The following is a 10,325-nucleotide window of genomic DNA, read 5'->3' on the forward strand; positions in this document are numbered from 1 at the left end:
AAGAGAGAAGAACCACATGATCCTCTCCATTGATGCAGAAAAAGCTTTTGACAAAATCCAGCATCCGTTCCTGATTAAAACGCTTCAAAGTATAGGGATAGAGGGAACATTCCTGAACTTCATCAAATCTATCTATGAAAAACCCACAGCAAATATCATCCTCAATGGGAAAAAGCTTGCAGCCTTCCCATTGAGATCAGGAGAACGACAAGGATGCCCACTCTCACCACTCTTGTTCAACATAGTATTAGCAAAGAGAAATAAAAGGTATCCAAATTGGTGAGGAAGAAGTCAAACTCTCTCTGTTCGCAGATGACATGATTCTTTTTATGGAAAACCCGAAAGACTCCAACCCCAACTACTAGAACTCATACAGCAATTCAGTAATGTAGCAGGATACAAAGTCAATGTCCAGAAATCAGTGGCTTTCTTATACACTAACAATGAAAATACAGAAAGGCAAATTAGAGAATTGATTCCATTTACTATAGCACCAAGAACCATAAGATACCTCGGAATAAACTTAACCAAAGAGGTTAAAGATCTGTACTCGAGGAACTACAGAACACTCCTAAAAGAAATTGAAGTAGACACAAAAAGATGGAAGACCATTCCATGCTCTTGGATCGGAAGAATAAACATCATTAAAATGTCTATACTGCCCAGAGCAATCTATACTTTTAATGCCATTCCGATCAAAATTCCACCAGTATTTTTCAAAGAGCTGGAGCAAATAATCGTAAAATTTGTATGGAATCAGAAGAGACCCCGAATTGCTAAGGAAATGTTGAAAAACAGAAACAAAACTGGCGGCATCACGTTACCTGATTTTAAGCTTTACTACAAAGCTGTGATCACCAAGACAGCATGGTACTGGCATAAAAACAGACACATGGACCAGTGGAACAGAGTAGAGAGCCCAGATATAGACCCTCAACTCTATGGTCAAATGATCTTTGACAAAACAGGAAAAAATTTCCAGTGGAAAAAAGACAGTCTCTTCAATAAATGGTGCTGGGAAAACTGGACAGCTATATGTAGAAGAATGAAACTTGACCATTCTCTTACACCATACACAAAGATAAACTCGAAATGGATAAAAGACCTCCACGTGAGACAGGAATCCATCAGAATCCTCGAGGAGAACATAGGGAGTAACCTCTTTGATATCAGCCACAGCTTCTTTCAAGATATGTCTCCAAAGGCAAAGGAAACAAAGGCAAAGATGAACTTCTGGGACTTCACCAAGATCAAAAGCTTCTGCATAGCAAAAGAAACAGTCAACAAAACAAAGAGGCAACCCACGGAATGGGAGAAGATATTTGCAAATGACAGTACAGACAAAAGGTTGATATCCAGGATCTATAAAGAACTCCTCAAACTCAACACACACAAAACAGATAATCATATTAAAAAATGGGCAGAAGATATGAACAGACACTTCTCCAATGAAGACATACAAATGGCTACCAGACACATGAAAAAATGTTCATCATCACTAGCCATCAGGGAGATTCAAATCAAAACCACATTGAGATACCACCTTACACCAGTTAGAATGGCCAAAATTAGCAAGACAGGAAACAACGTGTGTTGGAGAGGATGTGGAGAAAGGGGAACCCTCTTCCACTGTTGGTGGGAATGCAAACTGGTGCAGCCACTTTGGAGAACAGTGTGGAGATTCCTCAGGAAATTAAAAATAGAGCTTCCCTATGACCCTGCAATTGCACTGCTGGGTATTTACCCCAAAGATACAGATGCAGTGAAAAGAAGGGCCATCTGTACCCCAATGTTTATAGCAGCAATGGCCACGGTCGCCAAACTGTGGAAAGAACCAAGATGCCCTTCAACGGATGAATGGATAAGAAAGATGTGGTCCATATACACTATGGAGTATTATGCCTCCATCAGAAAGGACGAATACCCAACTTTTGTAGCAACATGGACAGGACTGGAAGAGATTATGCTGAGTGAAATAAGTCAAACAGAGAGAGTCAAGTATCATATGGTTTCACTTATTGGTGGAGCATAACAAATAATATAGAGGACAAGGGTAGATGGAGAGGAGAAGGGAGTTGAGGGAAATTGGAAGGGGAGGTGAACCATGAGAGACTATGGACTCTGAAAAACAACCTGAGGGTTTTGAAGGGGCAGGGGGTGGGAGGGTGGGGGAACCAGGTGGTGGAGGGCCCAGATTGCATGGAGCACTGGGTGTGGTGAAAAAACAATGAATACTGTTACGCTGAAAATAAATAAAAAAATTAATTAAAAAAAAATAAACATGATACACATTAATAAAGGATAAGAATCATATGATAGATAGATAGATGTAGGATAAAAATAATTGACAAAATACAGCACCCATTCTTGATTAAAAACTCTCAACAAAGTAGGTTTATAGAGAACATATCTCAACATAATAAAGACCATCCATGAAAAATGAAGAGTTTATATCATCCTCAATGGGGGACAACTGAGATCTTTTCTTGTACTGTCAAGAAAAAGATAGGGATGTCTACTCTCACTGTTATTTAACATGGTGCTGGAAGCCCTAGCCACAGGAATTACACAACAAAAATAAGTAAAGGACGTCCAAATCAGCTAGGAAGAAGTAAAACTTTCACTATTTTCAGATAACATGATAATCTGTATAGAAAACCCTAAAGACTCATCCGAAGAACTGCTGTAACTGATACATGAATTCAATAAAGTCGGAGGATACAAAATCAACATAAAGAAATCTGTTGTATTTCTATACATGGATAATGACAGAGCAGAAAGATAAATGAAGGAATCACTCACATTTATACTTGCACCAAAAGCAGGAAGATACCTAGGAATAAACATAACCAAAGATGTGAAAACCCTGTACTCTGAAAAAATATAAAACACTAATAAAGATATTGAGGATTACAAAGGAAATGGAAAGACATTCCATGCTCCTGGGTTGGAAGGACAAATATTGCTAAAATGTTTATGATACCCAAAGCAATCTATATATTTAATGCAATTCCTATCTAAATACCAACAGAATTATTCAAAGAGCAAGAACAAACTTAAATTTTTATTTAAGACCCCAAACATCCAGAGTAATGCTGTAAAAGAAAATAAAACTGGGTACATCACAATTCTGGACAAGTTACATTACAGAGCTGTAGTAATTGAGAAGTTCGGTACTGGTACCAAAAAAAACCACATAGATAAATGGAGCAGAATAGAAAACCCCACAATGAACCCACAGCTACATGATTAATCATTTAATCTTCAACAAAGTAGAAAACCATATCCAATGGAATAAAGAAAGTCTCTTCAACCAATGGTGTTGGGAAAAGCTGACAGCAACATGCAAAAGAATGAAACCGGGTCAGTTTCTTACACCATCCAAAAAATGAACTCAAAATGGATTAAAGACCAAAATGTGAGACCTGAAACCATACAAATCCTAGAAAAGAACACAAGCCATAGAAAATTTTCAGTGTAAGCACAGAGCCACCGGTGGGAAGTAGTGGAGCAAACACAGTCTGCCTAACCTGCTTACATCAAGCTCTAGTTTTCTGTACTTTGGCATGATTGTGATTCTCCATCAAGCTTGACTCAGTCCCAGGGTAATGGGTCCCTACCCCAGAAGACCAGCAGAAATATGTGCCCTCACCAAATCTTCTGACCAGAGAGTTCTGTAGGGCTTAAGTTCTATTGAAAGTGGTGTCATGACTCATTTTACAAGAAGACAAGAGCACATCTAAAAACTGAACTACCTTATGACTCAGCAATTGTACTATTAGATATTTACCCAAAGGATACTAAAATACTGTTTCAAAGGGATATATGAACCCTGGTTTATAGCAAAATTATCAACAATAGCCAAATTATGGATAGAGCCCAGATGTCCATTGACAGATGAATAGATAAAGATGTGGTATATATAGACAATGGACTATTACTCAGCCATCAAAAAGAATGAAATTTTGTCATTTGTAATGACATGGATGAAGCTAGAGTATTATGCTAAGTGAAATAGATCAGTCAGAGAAAGACAAAATCATATGATTTCATTCATATTTGAAATTTAAAATATACCACAAAGAAGCAAATGGGGGGAAAAAAAGAGAGAGAGAGAGACAAAGGAAGAAACAGACTCATAATTATAGAGAACGATTTGATGTTTAACAGAGAGGAGGGTGATGGGGTGATAGGTTACATGATGGGAATTAAAATTTATGTTTGTCATGATGAGCACAAGTGATGTTCACTATATTGTACACCTGAAGCTAGTACAACATTGTATGTTAGCTAACTGTAGTTAAAAAATAATAATAATAAAGAGTTTACTTATCAGAATGAGCACCGAGTAATGTATAGAACTGTTGAATGACTGTATTATACACCTGAAGCTATATAACACCATATGTTAACTATACTGGAATTAAAAAGAACAACTTAATAATACAAAAAGAGATTCTGGTGTTTGTAGTAACATGCATTAATCTGGAGGACATTATGCTAAGTAAAATAAGCTAAGAACCAAAAATATAAGTTGCATAATTTCACTAATGTGTAGCAATCTAAAAATATTAAATTCTTAGTTGCAGTGATTAGATTGGTAGTTACAAGTTGTGTTGAGTGAGACGAGTGAAGTTGGTCAGAATACAAAGTTCTAATTATGTAAGATGAATAAATCTGGAAATCTAAAGTATAGCATGGTGACTATAGTTAATTGTACTGTATTGAACAGTCAAAATTTGCTTAGTGATGGGCCACTTGCATAGGTCAACTGATTAAGCATCTGACTTTTGATTTTGGCTCAGTCATGATCTCAGGGTCATGAAATCAAGCCCCATGTTGGGTCCTATGCTGGTCATGGAGCATACTTAAGATTACCTCCTTCTGCTCCTCCTCCTTCCCTGCTCACATTCTCTCTTTCTAAAGTAAATAAATAAATAAATATTTGCTTAGTGAGTAGATTTCAGTTGTTCTCACACACAAAAAATGATAATTATGTGAGGAGATAATATGCTAATTAGCTTGGCTGTAGCAATCTTTCACTATGTTTATCAAATTAATATGTTGTACAACTGAAATATATACTGCCTCATTAAAAGAAGAAAAAAATGAAAAACACAGAAATCAAAAGTACTAATGAAGATGTGGTGAAAAAAAAACACTGATGCAATGTTGATAGAAATGCAAGCTAGGGTAGCCACTGTGGAAAACTGTATGGATGTTCCTCAAAAAATCAAAAATGGAATTACCATATGCTCCATTAATTCCAATACCCTAGGGTATTCATCCCAAGAAAACAAAAAACTAATTTGAAAAGATATATGTGCTTCTATGTTTATTGCAGATTATTTGCAATAACCAAGATATGGTAGCAACCTAAGTGTCCATCAGTACATGAATAGATTAAAAAAATTACATATGTATCTCTATATATCTCTCTATATATAGATATATAGATATATAAGCAATCTATATATTTAGCCATATATATATATGCAATCTATATATTTACCCATTCTTGATTAAAACCCCTCAACAAAGTAGGTTTAGAGAGAACATATCTCAACATAATAAAGATCATCTATGAAAAATGAAGAGTTTATATCATCCTCAATGGGGGACATCTGAGAGCTTTTCTTGTACTGTCAAGAAAAAGACAGGGATGTCTACTTTCACTGTTATTTAACATGGTACTGGAAGCCCTAGCCACAGGAATTACACAACAAAAATAAGTAAAGGTATATATATATATATGTGTGTATATATATATATATATATATGTGTGTGTATATATATATATATACACACACATATATATATATACACACACACATACTTTTAATGTATGTACATATATATGTAATATATATGTGTATATATGTAAATATGTATTTGTCATATATATGTATATATGTAATTTGTATGTACATATATATGTAATATATGTCTAGATATAGATATATATATATATAGATATTACTCAGCCATAAAAAGGAATACATGGGATTTAAGAAACAAAACAAACAAACAAAAAAAAGAAGCAGGAAAAAAAATTGTTCAATGTTGACAATGAATTGGTTATTGCCAGGGGGAAGCTAAGGGGAGGGGTAAGGATAAAATAAGTGAAAGGGGGGAGGAAGCAAGATGGTGGAGGAGTGGGAGACTGAGTTAGCATTAGGTTTCAGGAGTTCAGCTAGATAGTCATCAAACAATTCCAAACACCTACAAACTCAACAGGAGATAGAAGAGAAGAAAAGTGGCAATTCTAGGAACAAAAATCAACCACTTTCTGGAAGGTAGGACATCCAGAAAAATGAATCCTAAGTGCCAGGAAGATAGATGGGGTGGGGGAGCAGCTTCTGGTAAGTGGTGGAGCAGCAGAGCACAAAATCAGAACTTTCAGAAGTCTTCTCCACTGAGGGACATCACTCCAGAAGCTAAGCTGGGAGTGGGGCCCTCATGGGGACGTGTGGCCTCAGGACCCATGGGGTCACAGAAAGACCAGGGGTAACTGAGTGTGGCAAAGCTGTCAGGTATCAGAGCAGGGAAGCTGGCTATAGAGATGGAGCCAAGGAGTGAGCTCTCAGGTTGGGGTTACCTTAAACCATTATCCAAAGCACAGTTGGACCACTGCTCTTCAAGCGGGAACTCCACAAGTGGCAGATCTGAAGAGATCTCCTCTTTCCTCCTCTGGGAGGACCAGCGCAGGAATGCACTGCAGAAATGTGCTTGGTTTGGTGACTGCAAACAGGGCCATGCACCAGAGATAGAAACATTCGGTCATCAGCTGGGTGAGCACAGAGTGGGGCCAGAGACCAGGGAGATGGGAGGGATTGAATGCTTTTCTCTGAAAGTGCACTGAGGAGTGGGGCTCTGAGCTCGTGGGTCCTCCAGGCTGGAGATTGGGAGGCCACCATTTTCATTCCCATCCTCCAGAGCTCTATGGGAAGTGCTCAGAGAACAAAAGCTCCTGACAGTGAACCTGAGCAGATACCTTAGCCTGGCCCCTGGAAAGGGTGGCAGAATTCTGCCTTAGGCAAAGATATTCGAGAATCACTGCAACAGACCCTTCCCCCAGAAGATCAGCAAGAGCATACAGCCAAAACCAAATTTACCAATCAACAAGATATGTGGAACTCCTGAGCTAGGGGAAAACAACACATAGAATAATGGTTTTTTTCCCCATGATCCTTTGGTCTTTAAATTTTTTATTTGTTATTACTGATTTTTATTTACATTTTATTGATTTTTTATTATTTTATAATTTATAAATTATAAATATAAATTATAAATATATAATTTATATAATATAAAATATATACATATATAATCATAAATCATAAAATTTATAAGTTATAAATTTATTAATTCTTATTTATTTATTTATTTATTTTAAAATGAATTAAATTATTAGATTTTATTAATTTAATAAATTAAAACATTAAAAAGTTTTTTCTTATTCTAGTTTTTTAACTTTTCCTCTTTCCTCTTTTAAAGTTTTTTTTAACTATCTTCAATACCTTTTAAAAAAACTTTTTAAATGTTCATTTTTTTATAGTCATATTTTATCCCTTCATTGTATTTAACCTTCTTTTTTGTATACATATAGGTCTTTTTTCTTTAAAATTTTGGAATACAGTTTATTCAAATAGATCAAAATATACCTTAAATCTAGCTCCAGGCTGATCACATTCTCTCTTTCATTTACTTTTTTCCACCAACTTATCAATTCCTCTTTTAGAAAATTTTTAAATTTTCATCTTTACACTCATATTCCATCTCTTCATCATGTTTACCCATACTTTTGTATATATATATTTTTTTTCTTTAAAATTTTGAGAGGCAGTTTCTTCTAAGAGACCAGAATACACCCAAAATCAAGTGGGTGGTTCTGTTCTATTTACCAGTCATATATATATAATATATACGTATTATATATATATATATATATACTATTTTTTTTTCCTTTCTTCTACCCCCAGTTTCAGTTCTCTTCTGATTTGGTTAGTGTACATTTTTCTGTGGTCTTCACCACCCTTTTAGTATTTTACTCTCTCATTCATATATTTTTATCTGGTTAAAATGACAAGGTGGAAAAACTCGCCACCAAAAAAAAAAAAAAAAAGAACAAGAGGTAGTACCAATGACTAGGGACCTAATCAATACAGACATTGGTAATATGTCAGAACTAGAGTTCAGAATGACAATTCTCAAGGTGCTAGCTGGGCTTGAAAAAGGCATGAAAGATATTAGAGAATCCCTTTCTGGAGAAATAAAAGAACTAAAATCTAACCAAGTTGAAATTTAAAAAAAGTTATTAATGAGGTGCAATAAAAAATGGAGGATCTTACTGTTAGGATAAATGAGACAGAAGAATTATTGATATAGAAGACCAGATGACAGAGAATAAAGAAGCAGAACAAAAGAGAGACAAATAACTACTGGACCACGAGGGGAGAATTTGAGAGATAAGTGATACCATAAGATGAAAAAATATTAGAATAATTGGGATCCCAAAAAAGAAGAAAGAAAGTGAGGGGCAGAAGATACATTGGAGTAACTTATAGTAGAGAATTCCCCCAATATGGCAAAAGGAACAAGCATCAAAATCCAGGAAGCACAAAGAACCCGCCTCAAAATTAATAAAAATAGGTCCACAATCATATTAAAAAATGGGCAGAAGATATGAACAGACACTTCTCCAATGAAGACATACAAATGGCTACCAGACGCATGAAAAAATGTTCATCATCACTAGCCATCAGGGAGATTCAAATCAAAACCACATTGAGATACCACCTTACACCAGTTAGAATGGCCAAAATTAGCAAGACAGGAAACAACGTGTGTTGGAGAGGATGTGGAGAAAGGGGAACCCTCTTACACTGTTGGTAGGAATGCAAACTGGTGCAGCCACTTTGGAGAACAGTGTGGAGATTCCTCAGGAAATTAAAAATAGAGCTTCCCTATGACCCTGCAATTGCACTGCTGGGTATTTACCCCAAAGATACAGATGTAGTGAAAAGAAGGGCCATCTGAACCCCAATGTTTATAGCAGCCATGGCCACGGTCGCCAAACTGTGGAAAGAACCAAGATGCCCTTCAACGGATGAATGGATAAGAAAGATGTGGTCCATATACACTATGGAGTATTATGCCTCCATCAAAAAGGACGAATACCCAACTTTTGTAGCAACATGGACAGGACTGGAAGAGATTATGCTGAGTGAAATAAGTCAAGCAGAGAGAGTCAAGTATCATATGGTTTCACTTATTGGTGGAGCATAACAAATAATATAGAGGACAAGTGTAGATGGAGTGGAGAAGGGAGTTGAGGGAAATTGGAAGGGGAGGTGAACCATGAGAGACTATGGACTCTGAAAAACAACCTGAGGGTTTTGAAGGGGCATGGGGTGGGAGTTTGGGGAAACCAGGTGGTGGGTATTAGGGAGGGCCCAGATTGCATGGAGCACTGGGTGTGGTGAAAAAACAATGAATACTGTTATGCTGAAAATAAATTAAAAAGTTTAATTAAAAAAATAGGTCCACACTGCATCATCTAATATAAAACTTACTCATCTTAGTGACAAAGACAACATCCTGAAAGCAGCTCAGGACAAGAGGTCTGTAACATACAATGGTGGAAATATTAGATTGGCAGCAGACTTATCCACACACCTGGCAGGCCAGAAGGGACTAGCATGATATATTCAGAACACTAAATGAGAAAAATATGCAGCCAGAATACTATATCCAGCTAGGCTGTCATTGAAAATAGAAGGAGAGATAAAAAGCTTCCAGGACAAACAAAAATTAAAAGAATTTGCAAGCACCAAACCAGCCCTACAGGAAATACTGAAAGGTTCTTCTAAGCAAAGAGAAAGCCTAAAAGTTACAGACCAGAAAGGAACACAGACAATATACAATAACAGTCACTTTACAGGTAATACAGTGCACTAAATTCGTATCTTTCAAGCTACACTGAATGGAAATGGGCTAAATGCCCCAATCAAAAGACACAGGGATCAGAATGGATAAAAAAAAAGAAGACCCATTGATATACTGTCTACAAGAAACTCATTTTAGGCCCAAAGACACCTCCAGATTTAAAGTGAGGAGGTGGAAAACAATTTACCATGCTAATGGACATTTAAAAAAAAAAAAAGCTGGGGTAGCAATTCTTATATCAGATAAATTAGATTTTAAGCCAAAGACTATAATAAGAGATGAGGAAGGACACTCTATCATTCTTTACCATACAATCTATCATAAAGTGTCTGTCCAACAAGACGATCTAACAATTTTAAATATCTATGTCCCTAACA

Source organism: Martes martes, assembly GCF_963455335.1.
Source record: "Martes martes genome assembly, chromosome: 5".
Classification (NCBI taxonomy): domain Eukaryota; kingdom Metazoa; phylum Chordata; class Mammalia; order Carnivora; family Mustelidae; genus Martes; species Martes martes.